Here is a 22,515-nt window from a genome sequence, read left to right as displayed (position 1 = left end):
GGGATACACAGCATGAGAAAGGTGGATGCTCCAAGAGGAGGTGAGAGAATGTGTAGGCAGGAAAGTAATGGGATGATCAGGGATCAAAAGGAAACAGATGGAATTGCAAAGGGTTCTAAAATGAAGAAGCAGAAAGGGAAATGGCCCCAGTCCAACATGGAGAGATCACATCGAGTGAGTGGTATCAGTGGAACTAGCTGTAGATCCAGAAATGAGTTGTTGTGTTTGTATACCAATGCTAGAAGTATAAGAAACAAGGTGGATGAAATGGTTGCACTAATTGCGTCTGTGCACCCAGAGATTGTCGGAATAAGTGAGACATGGTTAGATGAGGATGACATCCTGACAGGAATAGAGATGGAAAGGTATGATGTGTTTCGTGAGGATAGAAGGGGTAAAAAGGAAAGGGGAGTGCTATTGATGATAGAGAAAGAGTTATGTCCATACAAGGTAGAGATGCAAGAGGGAAATGGGGCCAGTGGTTTTGAGGCAGTATGGTGTGAGATAGAGGTGAATAGAATCAAATACTTGGTGGGATGTTGTTATAGACCTGGTAATGTGGATGGTGGTGATAGTGAAATGTATAGTCAAATAAGCTAAGCAAATAAGAAAAGGGTGATCATTATGGGTGATTTTAATTATGGCAATATAGACTGGAATGAAGAGATAGCAACTGGAAGTAAAGAAAATGAGTTTCTTGAGTTTTTGAGGGATAACTACCTCAGACAGTATGTAACAGAGGGCACAAGAGGATTAAGGGTCTTGGATTTGGTCATCTCATCGGAGGATGAAATTATCAAAGAGGTATCAAATTATCCACCAATTGGTGAAAGTGACCATGAGGTGATTACTTGGTGGTTGCCAGCAGTACAAGGACCCCTGTGAAAAAAGGGTATATGTGGAACTACAAGGGGGGTGATTATGAAGAGCTCAGGAGACAGCTTGCAGGTGTAGCATGGAATGAGGAGTTAGCTGGAAAAGAGATCAATGCAGCTTGGGGGATTTTCAAAAAATATTTAGTGGATGCAATGTCTAAATGTATACCACGGGTGAGAAGGTTAAATAAGTTAAGTGTGAGATGGATGAATAAAGAGATTAAGCATGCAATACAGAGAAAAAGGGCATTGTGGAGGCAGCATAAGAGAAATGGAGGTAACCAATTTCATGAGTTCTACAAAGACCAGGCAAGGAGAGTGACTTGGTTGGTGAGAGTAGCTAAAGAGAGGTATGAACAGCAGTTACCTAATGAAGCTAAAAAGAATCCTAGGGAGTTCTTTCGATATGTAGCCATCAAAAGAAAGAATGATTATGGAAGGATGACATTGATTGGAGGAAATGGTATAAAGACAGCTGTTGCAGAATGTGTGGTGGAGATACTTAATGAGCAGTTCATAAAGATCTTTCAATCTTGAATGTGACTTCATGGAGAGATTAAGAGCAGTAGGTGATGGGGAGGAGAGACTGACTGTAAGTGAGTAAGAGGTGTTTGGGGAGTTGAGTAAACTAGATGTAAATAAGGCTGTGGGACTTGATAATATATCACCGCATATTCTGAAGGAATGTGCCAGAGAGTTGACACCTGCCTTGACATATTTTTTTAATATGAGTCTTGCACTTGGTCAAGTTCCTAAAGAATGGAAGAAGGGCAAGATTGTGCCACTTCATAAAGGAGGTGATCGAACTCAAGCATCAAACTATAGGCCTATCTGTGTGTCAGGTGTTGTGGTTAAGTTGTTGGAGAAGCTTGTGAGAACTAGGATCCAGAGTTGGGTTGACAACAATGGTATAATCTTTGATGGACAGCATGGATTTGCTAAAGGGAGGTCGTGTTTTAGTAATCTACTTACTTATTACAATAAAGTGACTGCTTCCTTGGACAGAGGAGAAGGATACACAGTAATATACTTGGATTTTGCAAAAGCTTTTGATAGAGTACCTCATGATAAGTTGACAGTCAAACTAGAGCAGATGGGGTTGGATATTAGATTAGTGCATTGGATTGGAGACTGGCTATCTGATAGGTATCAACAAGTTGTGTATGGGGGTGCAATATCCAGGAAAAGGAAAGTCACTAGTGGAGTGCCTCAGGGATCTGTTTTAGGGCCATTACTATTTAACTTGTATATTAATGATATTGGCGAAGATTTGGATGGAGATATTCAGTTGTTTGCAGATGATGCAAAGTTGGGACGAACCATAAAGAGTAGTGAAGATGTTGTGGCCTTGCAAGAAGACTTGAATAAATTGAGTGATTGGGCAAGCAAATGGGGATGTGAGTTCAATGTTGCAAAATGGAAGGTTTTAAAATTTGGAAAACAAAGATGGGATGCAGAATTTATGCTTGGTGAGAATATATTGTTGGAAGTAGAGGAAATAAGAGATCTGGGAGTGATAGTGGATGAGGATCTAAAATTTAGGGGACACATCGCCAAAATTGTGAAGACAACTCAAAGACTTCTGGGAATGATGAGGAGGACACTGACGTGTAGAAGTAGGGAGATTCTTGTTCCATTGTATAAGGCTTTGATTAGGCCACACATGGACTATTGTGCCCAGATTTGGTCACCTGGTTTTCAGAAGGATGAAGAGATGCTGGAAAGGGTCCAAAGGCGACTGACTAAGGTAGTTTCTGACCTCTGGAATGGAGTATGAGGAAAAATTGAGAAGATGTAAGTTGAAGAGTCTGGTGGACCGGAGGAAGAGGGGATATATGATAGAGACCCATAAGTTGGTAAGGGGTTATTATAGGATCAATGCTGGAGAAGTTCTACAAAAAATAGTGGGAGAACCAGAGGTCATCCCTGGAAACTGTATAAAGAGGGTGTGAGTAGCGGAGTGAGAGGCAGGTTTTTTTCGTGCAGAGTTGTGAATGATTGGAATGCCTTGCCTGAGAGTGTGGTGTCTGCAAGGAGTTTGAATGTGTTTAAGACCCGGTATGATGAGATGTGTGTGAGATAAAAGGACCTCCTAGATGAGTCTTTGACTCCATGAGGTCTTGTTGAATAATAATAATAATAATAATAAATATCATGTCCCATCCTGCCTACCTTCATCTCCACCACCACCATATGCTCTCAAACCATTAATATTATTTCTATCCAAATTATTCCACTCTGAGAAGACTCATCACTCAAAAGTAATGAGTAGTCTCATTGGAAAATACTGACAATGCATTGATGTTTCTTTATACAATTGCCAGTATCAGGAATAAAGTATTTTATACCTATTATTATTCCATCCAGACTCTGTTTGACTCTGCAGTGTACCATATATTCTCCCATCTCTCAAGCATATGTCCTGCTACCATCTGCCTTAGCAGCTCTAGTTTACCTGCCCTGATAGTCTTGCTTGATAGAATATCTCCTGATTCCTGAATATAACGTGTTGAGCAAAGCACGGTATGAAAGACCAATGTTGAAATTTCTGAAACGGGTGATCAGGAAATTAAAATGCCATAGCTAACACCTAAATGAAGAGAATAGCAGAGAATAGAAACAAATGGTGATAGAAACATTGTTTTTTTCTGATTTTTTTTCACATTGCGAAAGTAGCTAAATCAGCTACTTTCGCAATGTGTTCCCTAAACTTCATCTCCCTATCCACCAACACCCCCAAGTCCCTGGTCTCATCAATCTCTTGGAGTACAGTTCCACCCATTTGGTATACTGCTACTAATCTTTTCACCCCAAAATGCATAACCTTACATTTTGTCACATTAAATTGACATCCATTCTCCTTAGCCCAGAACTCCAATCTATCTAAGTCATCCTGCAAGACTTTGACATCTTCTGCATTCACTATCGCCCTCCCCAACTTTGCATCATCAGCGAACAAATGAACTGTTCCACTTAGATCCTTCCCTATATCGTTAATGAACAGATTAAACAACAGTGGTCCAAGAACAGAACCCTGCGGCACCCCACTAGTCACAGGCCATCTTTTGGACTCCACTCCTGAATAAACCACTCTTTGATATCTCTCCATCAACCACCCACCTATCCATCTCACCAACCCTATATCCATTCCCATATGTTGTAGTTTACGGATTAGAATTCCATGTGGTATCCTGTCAAAAGCCTTTGCCAGGTCCAGCAGTATCACTGTAAACCCATTTCCCTTATCCAGTTCAGCCGTCACCTTGTTATAAAACTTGAGTAAGTTACTCAGGCATGATCTACCCTTTACAAAGCCATGCTGTCCCCTGTACAGTATCTCATTTTCATCAATCCATTCCTGTATTTTTCTCTTGACTACTTTCTCCAAGACCTTGACAACAACTCCTGATATGCTGATCGGTCGGTAATTTGCAACCATAGTCTTGAATCCTCCTTTATGCAGTGAAACTGTTTTCCCCTCTTTCCACGCCTTCGGGACTAAACCAGACCCGAGACTCAGATTAAGCAACATGGTCAAGGGCACTGATAATTCCTTAGCCGCTTCACGCAAGACCCGTGCCGGTATACCATCCAATCCCACAGATGTATTCACATTAAGGTTCTGTAATAGACTATTCACCTCCACTTCATTTATCACAATTCCCGTATAAACTAATGGCTCCTTCATTTTTTCAATGTCTCCACCTGGATGATATACTTTTGCAAAGTGCGTGCTCAGTAACTCCACTATATCGACTGGTTCAGTGCCATGTACAGTTTTTTTCTTGCTTGCAGCATATTGAAAGAACTGTTTGGGATTCTCGTTTACTTGCATAGCTAGTTTCCTTTCACAATTGGCTTTTGCTGTTTTTACCACACTCGTTACTCTTCTGGCCTGCACTTTATACCGTTCAGGTCACCCCTTTCTTTAAATTCCCTCCACAGTTGTTTCTTTTTTTTGAGCATTCTGTTAGTTTGTTTTGTAGAGCTTTATGTTGAGTTTGTATGGTAGGAAGAGCTAGATCATTCCAGTGATATTTATTTGTTATTCTTGTATTAGGTTTAAAAGCACTGAGGTGAAGTTTTATATATGCACTTGCTATTCAGTGATTGGCATTTAGTTCTAGACTGTTGTAAGCTTTGCAACGTTGAGCTGATCTTACATGCTTTCCATTGATTAAAATGTGATCAGTTTGTGATCTGGTCAAGAGTAATAAAATATTTACTACAGGAATTTGAAAACATGTTGAACTTCATGTTGGATTACTGTTAATCAAAGCAAAAACTCTAAGTTAGAATTTGATATACAGATTTTTATCAAAAGGAAAAGTGCATCTTTCGAACTTGCTGTTTTTTTTCAAGCATCAAAAGATGCAGATAGAGGAATTACAAAAGTCATTATATGGTGAATTAGATTAGACTATCTAGCAGTGCACATACTTTTAAATTTTCAGAAATTAGTAGTTAGTTTAGTTTCCTCTTCTCACCCTCATCCTCTGTCTGTTAAAGGATGTGCCTGCTTGCCCAGATGTCTCTTCAGTGCTAATTGGTATATCTTCAAGAAGACATGAGTTGTAAAGTTATTAATCTCAGAGAATGCATATGTAATTCCTCCCACCTAAATACATTAATGCTTTTATGCATTCTCTTATCTGCGTTCTTTTGATGTATTAATCAGATAGCTAAATTTTGAATTTAAAAGTAAACAAGTAGCTGTTTAAATTAACTTGCAAAGAAATTATATTCTTGTTTAATCCTTTATTATTATTATTATTACACTCTTCATGGAGTCAGCAGACTCATCATGGGAGGTTCATTCAACTGACAACATATTTATCATATAGAATCTTAAAATCCTTAACACTCCTTGCATTAACAACACATTCTGGTAATGTGTTCCATTCACTGACAATTCTCCATGTAAAAAATCTACTCCTCACATCCCCCCTCTTCACCACACTTTTACAAAACTTCCAGGAATGACCTCTCACCTTCTACTCTGGATTAATCTGATAAAATCCTCTCACTAACTTAAACGTCTCTTTCATATCACCTCACTTCCTCCTATCTACCAAACTTTGCCATCCTCATTTCTTCAACCTCTCTTTCTCTCTCTCTCTCTCTCTCTCTCTCTCTCTCTCTCTCTCTCTCCCTCAGCCAGCATTCCAAACTCCTGATATTGTCTTAGTCACTTGCCTCTGGACCCTCTCCAATGTCTCCACATCACATTGAAAACCAGGTGACCAGATCTGAACACAATAGTTCAAGTGTGGCCTGACTAATGCTTTATATGGTGGCACAGCCACTTCCTTATCCCTACATCTTAGAGTACTTCTTATCATAGCAGCACTATAATGTGCAGCCTTTGCAACACTAGCAATATGCCCTCTAAACTTCAGTCTACTCTCATATCTTGAATCTCATCCACTTACTGCATTATGGCACATCAATATAGTACATAGCCTTATATTTCTGCACTCCGAAATGCAACCTTGCACTTATTAATATTAAAACTACAAACCCACTCTTTGCCCAAGTCAAAAGTCTATTCAAATCTTCCTGAAGGGAATTAACATCAGCAGTGCTACTTATAATTCTTCCCAACTTCGTATCATCAGCAAACAGCTGAAGATCCCCAGTCAGTCCAAATGATATATCGTTTACAAACAAGTTAAATAGCAGGGGGCTCAATAACAGAACCCTGGGGTATGCTAATGGTTACCCTCCTTTTTTGAAATATCATACATAGCCTGCTGGTATCATTCAGTAAGCCAATCTCTGATCCATCTAACAAATATACTATCCATTCAATCCTCTGCAGTTTGTACACCAACTTCTCATGTGGTAATCTAATGAATGCTTTTGCAAAGTCTAAGAATATCATGAGCCTCTGTAGCTCAGTCAGTATATATGAAACCCTTTAGTCAGAAAGACCTGGGTTCGATTTTTGTCAGTGATGTGAGGAACCTTTATCTGGTCTCTTTTGACTAAAGGTGAGTTAACCAGTCTCGTAGGGGTTTTTTTCACCCGGAAACTTGGGTTTTCGTACCCCCAGAACAGGCAAACTGGCCTTGTGAACACACATGGATTACAGTCATGAATATGTCCCAGTCATATGCCGGTTCCTGAGCCCTGATAATATTGGAGGGTTGGGGAAAGCAATGGTGAACTACCCTGTAAAAATCTCACCAGGAATACTTTGTGGGCAATGCCACTATATCCACTATATCCTTTGCAGCTGTTAGTCTGCTGCCATGACTATCCACCAATGTTAATCTGCCGTAATTATTCTTTCTCTTGCTTGCCATATAGTGGAAAACTACGAAGTCACCTAAGGTTGGAAATGAACTGAAAGGGAAAATGAGTCAGGAATATCACTGTATATGATTCTCCCTTATCTAACACACTTGTCACCTTATCATAAAATGCAAGTAAATTACTAAAACAGGACCCACTCTTTACAAATCCATGCTGACCATCATAAAGAATGCTATCTCCATCAACCCAATCCTGTATTCTGTTCCTTACCAATCTCTCCACCACCTTGACCACAACAGTAGATATAAAGACTGATCTATAGTTGGAGACTTCTGTCTTAGAACCATGCTTGTGGAGTGGTACTATTTTGCCTTCTTTCCACTCTTTAATAACTCTACCCATGGTAAGACTTTTATTAAATAACCAGGTCAAGGGCATAGCCAACTGTGGTGTACATTCCTTAAGAATACGTGGTGATATGTCATCCATTCCCACTGCCTTATTCACATCTAACCCAACCAACATTTGATTCTCTCTGTTTCTCTCACTTCCAATTCTCTTAATACTCGCCTCTCTTCTATATATTGCATGGTATCATTTACACCAGTATGATATATACTGATCAAGTACTAATTCAATAATTCCACTATATCCTTTGCAGCTGTTGGTCTGCTGTTATGACTATCCACTAGTGTTAATCTGCCATAATTATTCTTTCTCTTGCTTGCCATATAGTGGAAAAATTCCCTTGAGTTAACCTTGGCCTGACCAGCCAATCTCTTCTCATACTGCACCTTTTCTTTCTTTACCATGCTCGTCACCTTTCTTGCCTGCACTTTATACTCTTCATGAATCTGATCACCACCAACTGTCTTGTATCTCCTCCATAACATTTTCTTTCCAGTACAGCTTCCTTGATTTTGCTGTTGATCCATTTCACTCCTACTCTATTTACTCTCTTTAACCTTGGTATGCAGTCATACATTGGTTTTGTCAGATACTGCCTTGTGAGTTTCTATGCATTGCCAATATCTTTTCCACTCAGCTCATCTACCCAATGTACTGATGCTGACTGACTACAGAGCTTCCTATGATCACCTGCTTTATACTTTTGCATGTATCCATTTTTGGCAGTGACCTTTTCTTGTTTCATCACTTCCCAAACAAGTATCTCATGATTACTCTTGCCAACTGGTGGCAGTGTCAACACTTCATTAACAACTACATCATGCGAAGTTATCACTAAATCCAAAACATTAAAGCCTCTAGTTGCTTCAATCACATGCTGCTTAGGATACTTCTCTCAGAAATTCGACAAACTTGTTTTTCTTGTTCCCATACACTATCTCTTCTTTCCAGTCTATATTCCTGTAATTAAAGTCTTCCATCATACATGCCTATCTAATTTTCCCAAACATTTCTGCATTCCCTGGCCTATAACAGCATCCTATCAGATACACTAACCTGTTTATTTCAACTTCACATCACACAAATTCAAAATCTATGCATGCACTATCAACTTCTATGCTTTACGGACACAATTCCTCTGAATCATTAACAGCACTCCTCCTCCTCTTTTCACATTTCTTTCCTTCTGGAAAATTATATATCCTTCTAATTCTATTTCCGACTTCATATCCTCCTCAGACAACCAAGTTTCACTTATTCCAATTATTTTTGGGCATACTGACTCAATCAATGCAACAAACTCAGCTCTCTTGTTTCAAATACATTTGTGTATAAACATAACAATCCCTGTGTGTTTGAGGCCTTTCTACCCATGCCAACATTCTCTATTCTAGCTGCTATACCACACCTGTCTCTCTCTCTTCAATCTGACCACCCTTGATCCTTACTCTGATTTCCATTCCTACCTGTCTCATCCTCACCTTTATGCATTCTGTCATCTTCTGCTGCAACCACATCTTCAATCTCGTATCCATCTTCCTCCTGCCATACAATCTGTTCATTTGCTATCCTCCTCCACAGGTAGACTGTGATCATTTGCTACATTAACTTCTTGACTCTGTGCCTTCTCAGAAAACAATAGAATTTCTAAATGCCCAACACCAAACCCATTCAAATGTAATCCATCAGCTTTATACCACTTCAGCTTCCCTTCATTCCCTTCAAATTGACGCCACAGATTTACACATTGAACCCCTTTGCCTCACACAACTCAGCCAGCTTACTATTCATCATGTCTGCTCTCCTTCTCAATTCACTATTGTCATATCTGGGAAACATGCCTGTGATTTTTCTCAATAATACTATTCTTCTTTACCTGCTGCAACAACTTCCTCTATTAACATTATTTTTCTCCCTAACTAAGTCATTTGTACCCATGATTACAACTAATTTTGACGCTCAGTATTTCCTTTTCTGCAGTGCATTCAGTTTGCTTCATTGTTCCATGTAAATATGTTTTGTGCACTTTATTAGTAATCACATCTCTAATGATCAAGTCACCATACACTGATATACGACTATCCTTTGACTCTTTTTTCATAATATTAACTTACTCCCTCTCATTATCATCAGCCAATCTCTCCTATAGATGTTTAAGTGTAAGCAAATAAAGGTTGTATGGGAAGTATCTTCACAAGTAGGCTACTTGTATATAGAGGCTAATGACATCATATCAATTGCATTAGTATTCTCTAATGTAAAGCGCACATCTTTTTGGATGTATATAATGCTATGCCTTATGGGAAGGCTCACTAATATATGACATCTGCATTAATTCAACCTTGATATCTCTTCTGGGTCTTGCTCTCACTGATGAGACCCCAATAAAAGTCAAAACCAGTCTGGGTAGTGACCCTTCCTATAATGCATTATACAAGTCCAAAAGGAGATGTAGTTTGGATTATGGGTTACTAAGGCAATTGATGTTGAAGTCATTAGTCTCTATATGCAAGTAAATTAGTTGTGAAGATACTTGGCATGCAAACTTACTGGAGTATTTGCTTACTCCAGTTCTGCTCATTAGTGTGATGTATTTTTTCTTTCTTAGTGTGATGGCTAGTTTCATGTTTATTAGTAGGAGTAATTGGTTATTTGCTAAGGCGAAATTGAGATTCTAGTAGATGTTGAAACATCAAAAGTGATAGGAAAACTGAACAGTTGGAGAAGTGAGTGTCTCTAGGGATGTAGAAGCAGTAATCTGACCATGGCTTTCAAAAAAGTTAAGGTTTTGCATTGCTAGATAGTCTTTTAACTCTGACTTGCTGCTTAATGCTTTTTGGTATTCTTGCTAATAGTTATAATTGAGCATTTTGTGTTGCTTAAACAAAATTATCATGAATGCATTAAAATTAAGCTGGCCAATGACTTTTACTTTAAGTCACAAATAAATAAATAAATATAAATAAAACAATAAAAAAAATATTTGAACTAATGTACACTCTCTAATGTTTAATTGCATAGTGTTTTTTTTCCAAAGAGTAAAATATCCAATTATCTGTTTGTATTTATTTGGGCTGTCCTTACATGATCACAGGTGAGAGTTGCACAGCACCAGAAATGCACATGTTGGCAATATGAATATCTTCAATATCTATGTTCATATTGATTTAATTTATGTGATGAAGTATTTATAAATTTATAGTATAAAATAATTTTTTTGTATATTTTTTATTATTGAAGGAAAAACAAAATGCTTAAAATGACAAATACAAGATAACCCAGTGAAAACAATTAGTAAATTGATAATACATTGTCCACAAATTAGCTGCATGACATAAGTTTTAAAATTAACATAAAATTTCACCATAACAAACTTTTACAATATGAAAACATTTTGAAGATGAAAATAGTTGGCTTCTTTTATGTTTTTTTTTTTTTTTTAAATCAGTTTCTTGGTTGGGTTTGTGGATTTGCTTATTTTTGTTCTTACGCTATTTTAGAAGTCAGCCATAGAATTTGAATTGCAGCATGTACAGGAATTATTTTTGTTTGTGAGAAACACCTTCAAGAACTATCAAACTGAAAAACTGTTGGTTACTATAGCTTAGGTGTTCGACTGGAAAATGTATCACGAGTGTGTTTCGAACATGATCACTGTAATTGAAAAGTTTAAAAAGAAATTTAGAAAAAAAAAAAACTTGTGCAAAATATGTTGGAAAATGCAAAATTTGACTCAGCTTGGTTATGTTTAAATGCATTATATGCAAATAAGCGTGGTGTAGTTAACCACAGATTTGCAATAGGAATACAAGAAACTTTATAGTTTTTATTTACTAAAATAAAGAGGTTTTTTTTGGTGTGTGGGGGAGGTCCATCGCTCCCATACAGCTCACTTCGTCCCTCAAACTCATTCCACACATTAACAAACTGTACTCCCATCTCCTCACACATTTCAGCCAGAATATCATTCATAATCCTTGCTCTCCGCCTCATTTCACCACAATCATACCTAGGCAACACACTGACTACCCTTCCTGTCACACTATTCTCTTTTATCTTTCCAAGCAGTCTCCTGACATTCATTTTGACATGCTCTTTGTTCTCTCTCAAATCATTTGTACCAATTAATACAATTAACTCTTTTGCTCGCTCCCGCCTCATATTCAATGCCTCAATCACTCTACTCATTTTACCACCTGGAAAACATACCTTGTGCATTTTATCCTCTAGCACACCTTTAATAATGGAGTCGGCATACAACGCCACTCGCTCATCTTTCGTTAACTCTTTCATGCCATCATGATTTATTTTAATAGTTTTGACCTGAATTCTCTTAATTTCATTCTGCATCCATTTCATTTCTTGCTTCATACAATCCAATTCACTTTCCGAACCTCGCGACACATTCTCTCTATCATTAAATCTTTCTAACTTTCTAACTCTCGACCCCCTCTTCTCACTTTCCCTCTCATTCATCCTTCTTTGTTTCCATACTTTCGGTCCAACATACGTCCAACTTTCACTATCATTCTTCTCACTTTCACTCTCACATATCTTTCTTTGTTTCCGTACTTTCGGACTAACATGCGTCCAACTTTCGCTATCATTCTTCTCACTTTTACTGTCATTCATCTTTCTTTGGTTCAGTACTTTCGTTCCAACATGCGTCCAACTTTCGCCATCAGTCATTCTTTTTTCGCTATCATTCATTCTTTCGATTTTTTTTTACTTGCGATTTCTGCACCACGCCATTTCTACTTTCATTCGTTCTCTCAATTTCGTTTCTTTCCGCCTCACTTTTGTCCCTTTTAACATCCGTTACGGTTGTCAAATCGCTCTTTTTCTTTTTTCCTGATTTTTTAACATTTTTTCGCCTGTCTTTCTCGCCATCCTTCTCTTTCAAACGTGCACTCGCAACACAATCGGTACTAGCACTTTCTGTCATCAGTTTCATATTCGCATTCATCAGTTCCTTGTTCAGGTCACACTTCGCACACACCCTTCTTCCATCCGCACTAAACATCCACAAATCATTTATGTAATCGAAGGAATACATATAACAGACCTCACACTTAAAGAAACGACTGAAATCTAAATTAAAATCATGGAATGACAATGCTGCTGCCATTTTTTTTTTTCTCTGCAGGTTACTAGGTCTAATAATAACGATTTCGTAATTTAGTTTAGGCAAGAAAAAACGCATATTACTGTGTATCCTTCTCTTCTGTCTAAGGAAGCAGTCACTTTATTGTAATAAGTAAGTAGATTACTAAAACATGACCTCCCTTTAGCAAATACATGCTGTCCATCAAAGATTATACCATTGTTGTCAACCCAACTCTGGATCCTAGTTCTCACAAGCTTCTCCAACAACTTAACCACAACACCTGACACACAGATAGGCCTATAGTTTGATGCTTGAGTTCGATCACCTCCTTTATGAAGTGGCACAATCAGTGTATTCCATTCCTTAGGCCACTCTTCTTTCTGCCATATCTCATTCAGTAAGGGATATCATATGTCTGCTATAAGTTTTGGATTTGCTTTTAGTATATCATCTGCTCCTTGTGCTTTATCTGTTTTGATTTGAGTTATTGCTTTTGTAATTTCTACTTTTGTTATTTTGTTCAATTTTATATCCAACAATGCATTTTGTTCATTTAATTCTAGGCTCTGGTCGCCATCAATGGTTTCTTGAAATTTTTCTGAGAAGAATTCCACCCATCTATTTATCTGTTCTTTTTCATTTAATAATAGTTTTCCTTCTTTATTGTATATGGGAACTATCCATTTATTTCTTTTTCCACTTAGTTTCCTTGTTATATCATACAGCTTTCTAGTATCGTTTGTATATGCGGCATCCTTTGCCTCTTGTGCTAGATTATCTATGTATTTTCCTTTATCATTTCTTGCACTTCTTTTTATTTTTTTGTTAATTGCTCTATCTTTCTGCTTGTTCTTGTTCAACATCTTCGCCAGTCTGTAACAGTTTTTCTTTTATTCTATCTCTCTCCCCCTCTGTTTTTAATTTAGTGTTTTCTGATGTCCATTCTTTGTCTGTATTAGTTCGAAATCCCAGTATTTTTTCTGATGTGCTTATTTAGTATTTCTTTACTCTTTGTTCATTATTCTTCTATGCTATCTCTTCTTTTTTCGAATTTATCCCATTTATCCTGTAGAGTTGTTGTAAATTTATTTCTATACAGGATAAATGGGATAAATGCAAAGCAAAAGAAACAAATAACAATAGAAGAAACACTGCTTAAAGAAATAGAATAGTTTATATACCTTGGTTCAGTAGTATCGATAAAAGGAGAAACTACTGAAGATATAAATAGAAGGAAACAGCTGGCTTATTCATCTTTCACCCAACTTAGAAATATTTAGAAAAACAAGAACTTGTCTATAAAAACTAAAATGAGAATAATTAACTCAAATGTAAAGGCAATATTAATTTATGGATCAGAAACGTGGATGTTAAACAAAAAGATAGTTAACAATGTCCAAGTCTTCCTAAACAAGTGTGATATTGGGAATATATTGGCCAAAACAAATATCAAACAAAGAACTATGGCAGAGAACAAACTAGAAACTCATGTTGCAACAGATACACGAAAGGAAATGGAGGTGGTTGGGGCATGTGTTGAGGAAAGAAGATAAAATAATAGTAAAACAGGCTCTAGATTGGAACCCACAGGGTAAAAGAAGATGAGGAAGGCCAAGAGAAAATTGGAAAAGAACAATACTGAAAGAAATAGCAAATATTAATGAAAACTGGAACCACATGAAAGCAGAAGCAAAAAACAGAGTCTGATGGAAAATGATGGTGGAAGACCTATGTTCCCAGATGGAGTGAAGAGGATTAAGTAAGTAAAATAAAGAGCCAAAAGGCTTCATTTCAGCGATGCAAAATTATATAAATAAATCAAGTGGATATTAAATCCAGCATTATTTCAAAGCCAAACGCAGAAACTCTGAAAGTTTCATATGGAATTTGACCAGAGAACTTACAGGAATACACTCGCTGGTATTCACGAGTTTCCCTAGCGGTGACCTCATAGGAGACATGAACGCTGCTCAAATGTCCATAATTCTCCTTTTTTTTTTTTTGTCCATTTTGATAAGGTTTCACTGGCCTGACAGCTGTTTTGAACTGGTTGCTTCTCTTCAGAGACCAGGCAGAAAACTTAAGAAAGCAAAAACTCTCGTTCAGTATTAAGGAATTCAAAGTGTTGGAGAGGTGCTTTCTTGTAAGCGAACTCTCAGTCGGTGCGTAAAGTATTTACTAAAATAAAGAGCCAAAAGGCTTCATTTTGGCGATACAAAATTATATAAATAAATCAAGTGGATATCAAATCCAGCATTATTTCAAAGCTGAATGCAGAAACTATGAAAGTGTCATAAGAAATTTGACCAGAGAACTTACAGGAATTCACTTGCCGATATTCATGAGTTTCCCTAGCATGGACCTTATAGGAGACATGAATGCTGCCCAAGCATCCATATATTCACCTTCTACTTGATTTATTTATATAATTTTGCATTGCCAAAATGCAACCTTTTGGCTCTTTATTTTAGTAAATACTTTATGCATCAAGAGAGTTCGCTTACAAAAAATACACCTCTCTGACACTTCTTAGTTCCTTAGTACTGAACAAGAGTTTTTGTTCTCTTAAGGTTTCTGCTTGGTCTCTGAGGAGAATCAACCAGAACTAATTAGTCCAAAATGGACTAATAGAAGTCAAATATATATGGATACTTGGGCAGCATTCATGTCTCCTATAAGGTCCACGCTAGGGCAACTCGCGAATATCAGCGAGTGTATTCCTGTAAGCTCTCTGGTTAAATTTCATATGAAACTTTCATAGTTTCTGTATTCAGCTTTGAAATAATGTTGGATTTAATACCCACTTGATTTATTTATATAATTTTACAGTTTTCATTTTTTTATTTTAAGCAAATAAGCATTATACAATTAAATGTTATGGTATGGTCTGTATTTCAAGGTGCTGATACAAGTCTACATTCCAAGAAATTCCATTACATAAGGATTTTTTTTTTACACTTTTTATAGATTTTGGAATATTCTATGACTTAACCAATAATAACAGTAAAAATTTAATTATCATGTCTTTTTTTATAGCTTTTGTGACTCTTAAGCCACAGGCAGTAGTTTGAGAATGAATGAAGCTTTGATTATTGAGCATGTCTGAACCTGTTGTTGTTTACCAGATTTCATCATCACACCCATATATCTTTGCATGTCTCATTTCTTCAATTTCTCTCATATAAGAGAGAGAGAGAGAAAGGGAGAGCACGAGAGAGAGAGATCTGCAGATATTTACAAGAGGAAACAAAGTATTTAAGAGTACTTTAAGGAATATGCAGTACTTGAATTTGGCTGTTTATTCTTTTTTTTTTTCTTAATTTTTATCAGGGAACACTTGTTAGCCAAATACACTAGTGTACAATATTAAGGATGAACTACATTTTTACTTGTATATGAAAAAATTTTCATGACTACAGCCAAATGTGGACATTTATTGCCAGCATACTAATAAATTATATTACACAAAAAATGTGTTATGAATTTCATACAAATTAAATTGCAATATGTTTTTGGCAAAAATTACAAATTTCCTAAGATAGTTAAGGAATTAATGTACAGTGCTTACAGCAAACTATGCAGAGAGATATTTCGGTATGGAATATGTCCATCCTGAACTGCGATGCAGCTCTCACAACGTCGTACCATGCTTAGGACCAAGTTATTCAGGAGTTCTTGAGGCACACTAGCCCACTCCTCCTCCTTCAGAGCAAAGATAAAGCCTTGTTTATTTTCTGGAGGGGAATTTCAAGCAGCAACTTATCTCCCTGTTGCATCCCAGATGTATTCTACGAGGTGTGGGTTGGAAATATTCTGATAAATACCTAGAACAAAAATAATATTAAAGCAACTGATATAACCACAAGAAAGAACGCACTAATAGCAGAGTTATGAAGGTAACTTATGTTCTTTATATTCTTATATCCTTGTATGTTCTTTCTTGTGGTTATTATTATTATTATTACGTGACACCTTCAGGGAGTCCCTGGACTCATCATGGGAGGGCACACTACCCTATTTCACTAAATGCATCTCATCCTCTCCACTCCTATTTAATTCTCCAACTACGACACTACTACCACCAACGCAATCTATCGCCCATCATCACCAACAACGTTATTTTTTGTCTGTAAATTGCGTGTATTCTGAAGGCTGATTTTTCTGTATGCAGGATGAAAAACCTGAGTTTCTGGGAGAAAAAAATTTGCTACCACTGTAGGAGACCGGCTAACTCACCTTCAACTGAAAAAAGCCCATATTAGGCTTCCCCTTGTCATGTTCTTTCTTGTGGTAATAGCAGTTGCTTTAATATCTTTGTTCGAGGCGTTTATCAGAACCCTCCCCCCATATATATCAGTTGAGATCTGGGGGAGAATACTGGCCACTCAATTTGATTAATATCCTAGGTCTTCATAAGTATCTCCACTGCTTGTGTATGATGCAATGTGAATATTGTCATCCATAAAAATGAATTCTTTGCCTACAGCACCACGGAACAATCTAACATGATGTTGAAGAACTTCGTTACAGTATCGTTCACAAGTCATAGTCCCTTTTTCCAGCACTGGTAGCTCAGTGCATCCATTAAGCATAACGCTCCATTACCCCAGCACCGCTGTATTTATCTCTTTCAAGAACATTCTCACGATGATAAGCAGTACTACTTTCATGTCAGATCAAGTGTCATCTAGAATCAGAGGAATGACTAAAACAACTCCCATCTGTAAAGAGTACGTTAGTCCATTGGTGTCTTGTTCAATTTTTATGGATACAGCACTACTGAAAATATGCTCTACGATGAACTGTGGATAAAGGGATGCAGACTAGGGGTCTTTGGGCATATAGGACTACTTGTCACGGACATATTGCCGCAGTTTGTAAAGATATCTACATATCTATGCTTGAATAGAGCCGACTTGCAAGCTGATCTGCCATGGTGAGTCAGTTACATTTTGCTGTTATAATCAAAAATCTGTCTTCATGCTCTGTTGTAGAGTAAGGGGCGATCTCTTAGCAAGGGATGAGATTCCAAACTCTCTGGAAATATCGGTAATTCTGTGGCCTTCTTCTGTAGCTTATCCCACTTAAGTAGGATCACTATTTTTATTGAGTCTCCTCCATATCCTCCTGTCTTGGGCTGTAACCACATCTAAGTTCTTCATCCTCAAGTCCTCCTCCACCAGCTCCCTCCATCTCTTCTTTGGCAGAGATGGAGGGAGCTGGTGGAGGAGGACTTGAGTACTTCCTCTGTACTTCCTCCTTCCCTGCACATCCATCTTCATGACCTTTCTTCCCACATACTCGTCCTCCCTCCTCATCACATGACCAGACCATCTCAACCTTGCCTCCTGTATCTTTGTCCTTTTACATAGTCATTTCTCAGACGATCCTTTCTGGTCACACCACACATCCACCTAAGCATTCTCATCTCTGCTACCTCCATCCTACTGATGTTATTTTTCCTCAGGGCCACAGTTTCCATAGCATATGTCATAGCTGGTCTCACTACTGTCCTGTAGATTTTACCTTTTAAATTGATTGGCACCCTCTTATCACATAGCCCTCTCTCTCTCTCCAATTCCTCTATCCAGATTGTATTCTGCATCCCACTTCCTTCTCAGCCTCTCCATCCTCTTTCACTGTTGAACCTAAGTATCTAAAGTCCCTAACTTTCCTGATGACATTTCCTTCCAGCTCCAGATCTGTCTCCTGGCTGCCATCCACTGTGCAACATATATACTCTGTTAATCAATAAACACCAGATGTGATTCCCGTTGTTTCTCTCGAAACTTTTCCATCATCTGCCATAACCCAAAGATAGCATCTGTCATTGATTGATGAGGCATGAAGCCAAATTACTCCTTTGCAATCTCCATCTCCTTCCTTAGACTTTCATCAAGAACCCTTTCTAGGATTTTCATTGTGTGGGACATCAACTCATAAGCCCACCCATCTTCTCTGTGAGTCCTCACATTTTCTTCATTCAAAAGCCCTTCAAAGTATATTCTCAATCTGTTTCTTATATCCACATCCCTCCTTAATACTCTTCCTCCAGAGTCTTTGATCTACCTCACATGTAGGATGTCCTCTGATGCCTTATTTCTACATTTTACCAATCGATAAATTTTTCTTTGTCCTTTCTTTATTTCTAATTGATCATAAATATCTTGATATTCCATGGCCTTCACCTGCACAACAACTCTCTTTGCTTCTTGCTTTCTCTCTCTCTCTCTCTCTCTGTATCTCTGTCATCTTCCACTCTTGACTCGTCCCACTTCTGCTTTGCCTTCCTCTTAGCTGTCACTGCTTCTTGTATGTTATTATTCCACCACCAGCTATCCTTCTGCTCACTAATCTTTCTGGATGTTTTACCAAGTGCCTTGATTGTCCAGCTCAGAATTGCTTTTGAATTATGTCTCCACCAATCTTGTACACTTTTTAGTCCATCTGAAATCGTCTCTAACACTCTCTCTCCTTAAAAAGGTTCCTCACACTGTCTTCTTTTAAGCGAAGCCACATAATTGTCTTCATCCCATGGCTTCCAAAGATTCTCATCTTCGATCTTATTTTAAAGTCTGCGCACAGCAGCTGGTGTTGCTGAGCCACTTGATCTGTTGGGATTACCTTACAATTTATTACTTAAAATGTTTTCTTCTAGTCAAAATGTAGTCAATCTGTGAAATGTTGTTACCACTTCTAAATGTTATCAAATATTCTTCCCTCTTGCAGAAAAACGAGTTCACAATTGCCAGATAAAATGCTACTGCCAACTCCACAATCCTCTATCCTTCCCAGTTCTCATTCCCTCTCCATGCACCCTTTCACATTCCCGGGTTCTGTCTTCCTGTGTGTCTGTTCAAGCCTCCTCCGATAATCACCATCTCATTTTCTTCCATTTCCCTCATTTCTTCATTTAGCACGTTCCGGAACTCATCTTTCTCCTCTGCTGTACAGCCAACTTGTGGGGCTTATGCAAATAAGACAACCACTTGCTTTTCTCCAAGACCCAGTTTCATTCTCATGATCCTGTCATTCCTCCTACCCACTTCCAGTATTTTGCCCTTCATTCTGCCACATGCCACAATTCTGACATCATTTCTTCCCTCTTTATTTGCTCCAAAGTAGAACAATTTATACCCATCTCCCAGTTCCTTCACCTTTTCCCCCTTCATCTTGTCTCCTACACACACAAAATGTCCAACTTTCTCTTCCTCATCATGTCTGTCACCTCTCTTTCCTTCCAGTCATGCTTCCAACATTCAACCTTCCTATTCACAACATTCTCTTCGCCTGCTGGACTATCTTCTTTAACTGCATCTGCCCGTGATGCGGTAGCCCTCATCCACTTCTCACAGCTGTATGGTGATGTAGCTGCTCGTTGCCTAAGGGGTATGCCCTAGCCCTTGTATCACTTTCTTGACTCATTTGATCATAGCTAGAGCTGGCAGTGAAGTTTTACAACTGGATGCCTTTCCTAGCATCAACCCTCGCCATTTATCTGGGCTTGGGGCTTGCTTGCTCCCTTTGGTGGCTGCATAAGATGAAATGACATAGCAAAATAGGAGAGATTCAACCCTAGCCCTCAAATACTGTAATAGCATGGGGGGTGGGCAAGAAGCAAAGAAGGTGAGGGACCAGTCTACAGATAATATAACAAATGTATATTACAGGAAGTAAGGCATGGTCCAGCATCAGGTACCTTGGGTTTGCCATGCCTGTACTCACTAAAGTGAGCCCTTGAGGTTAATTCTGTGGCCTTCAAGCTTTCCAATAAGTCTTCTCCACGGGAAATCATGTCTGACTTCTGATCTAGATGTCTTTTGACTTACTAGTGCTCTCCAAAATAGTTCATTCCTGACATGGAACAGATGACTGTGCAGCCACACCTTACCTGGTTGACAGTTGCTGCACTTGCTCTTTGGGTACCTCCCCCAGGGGTATGCTTATTTAATGGTAGCATAGGTGCCATATCACATTGTTGTCTTACAGTTATGCGGTGTTTTGGTTTGAGAGGCCTTCCCAAGGGCTACTCCACTACCCCTGATGGCAATGCTGCTATCAACTATTGTGTTATCCCTGTGATAATAACACAATATTATTTAATTTTTCCAACAGCAGTTTCAGTCTTATTTTATTTTCACTCTAATGTCATCAGATTGAGTTCTTCTCTTGCAAGTAACATGAAGTATTCTAATGTGCTTATCATTTTTAACTGTTATTCTGCTTTTATCTTCTCTTTAACTGCTTTAGCATCGAAAATGATCAAGTAACTTGTGTTAGAAGTTTAATGGAGTGAAATGACACTAGCAAAAGTTTAAAAATATATTTGATTTATTCAATATTTCGTCTCAGTTACTGATGCATTTTCAGGGAGTACACACACACGTAAACACAAAACAGTGAAACATGTGGATGAAAGATTAGTTCTAACTAGGTGGGATGTCTTCTACTTGGTGGCCTAGGATGTAAACTGGTATTTAAAAGTATTAGTGTTTCTCATATTTTGGGAAGTTTTATGCAACCATATTTATTCAAATTAGGTTGATTTTTAAGAGCAGCAGCGAATGCTAAAAACTATCTTTCTCTTTTAAATTTACTGTAATGGAGCGTGGTGCTCTTTTTCAAGTTGATTCTGTGAGCCATATCAAAAGCATGGTCTGCAAGGCCTGATTGACCATAGTCATGACTGCAGATGAATTTTTTCTCTTTTCTACAATGGATGGTAGTTTGTGTGTGGTAGCTTGTGATCGTAGCTCTTCTTGTATGTTCATAGTAGACCAACTTTCAGGAACACGGAACTCTATATGCATCTGAAACTGAGAGAGGAGTAAGTTAGTCTTTAGTGGATCAGACAAGGATAACCAGTTTTAAGTGGGGCTTGAAAGTAGTACAGAGATTGTATTTCTTTAAGAGTCTAGCTATTTTTTTCTGATGTGCTTTTGACTTAGGAGATGGTTATATCATTACTAAAATCTTTTTGAGGAGAAGGTCATGATTAGGGAAGGATTGATTATTATTACTATTTTTTTGATACTGTAGGAACCTTAGCCATTAGATCAAAAAGTGTGGTGTGTATGATTGAGTTCTGCTGCAAGAGAGGTCGTATTGGAACAGAGTTTTATGCTCTTTTTAGTTAGTGTTTTTATGAGGTCATATCATTGAGAGAAGTTTGATGAGAAAGTTTGTGAATATATTTGCCTGTGTGAGTGGGTTTCCTGTATACTGAAAAGGACAGGTTACCATTAGGTAGGCAATTAAGCAAAGATCAACAGGAAGATCAGCTACCATCTGCATGGAAGAAGAGGTAAAATATATCTGCAGTCATTATGAACAATTGAGCCTTGCAGACTTTGCTTTGGATGTGGCTCAGAGAATCAGTTGGTAAAAGACCACCATGCTCCATCACAGTAAATTTAGAAGACAAAGACTGTTTTTAGAAACCGCTGCTCTTAAAAATCAATCTAATGTGAATAAATATGGCTGCATAAAACTTCCCAAAATATGAGAAACACTAATACTTAGAGATGTCCATAGCATGTGCCTTGCCTAATTAAGACTCTAGTCTTTCATCCACATGTTTCACTTAGTTTTGTTGCCTTTGTGCGTGTGTGTGTGTGCCAAGTTTCATATTATACTCTCTGATGAAGTCTCTAACTGAGATGAAATATTTTAACAATTAGATATTATTTTTAAATGTTATATTTTTTATGCATGTGAATTCCTTCTCTTTTTTTTAAATTATTGTTTTGTTTACTATGCATTTGCCAATTTTTTTTTATTTTTTTATTTTACCATGAATGGTATCTGGGGCAGAGTTCCAGTATTCTCTAACTCTATATGTCCATAGTATGAATGTACAACAGGTTT

The 22,515-nt window shown here is 37.8% G+C and overlaps 1 protein-coding gene across 2 annotated transcripts in view; it reads left to right on the top strand.

The window, feature by feature from the left end:
• LOC150104795 (TBC1 domain family member 1-like) overlaps window positions 1-22,515 on the top strand; it is a 533,214-nt gene that overhangs the window by 241,388 nt on the left and 269,311 nt on the right. The window lies entirely within an intron of this gene.

This window comes from Typopeltis vanoorti, chromosome 7, assembly GCF_054136105.1.
Source record: "Typopeltis vanoorti isolate ZY-2024b chromosome 7, IOZ_Tvanoo_1.0, whole genome shotgun sequence".
Lineage (NCBI taxonomy): Eukaryota > Metazoa > Arthropoda > Arachnida > Uropygi > Thelyphonidae > Typopeltis > Typopeltis vanoorti.
Note: the sequence above shows the minus strand (reverse complement) of the source record. Positions and strands in the feature narration are given on the sequence as shown.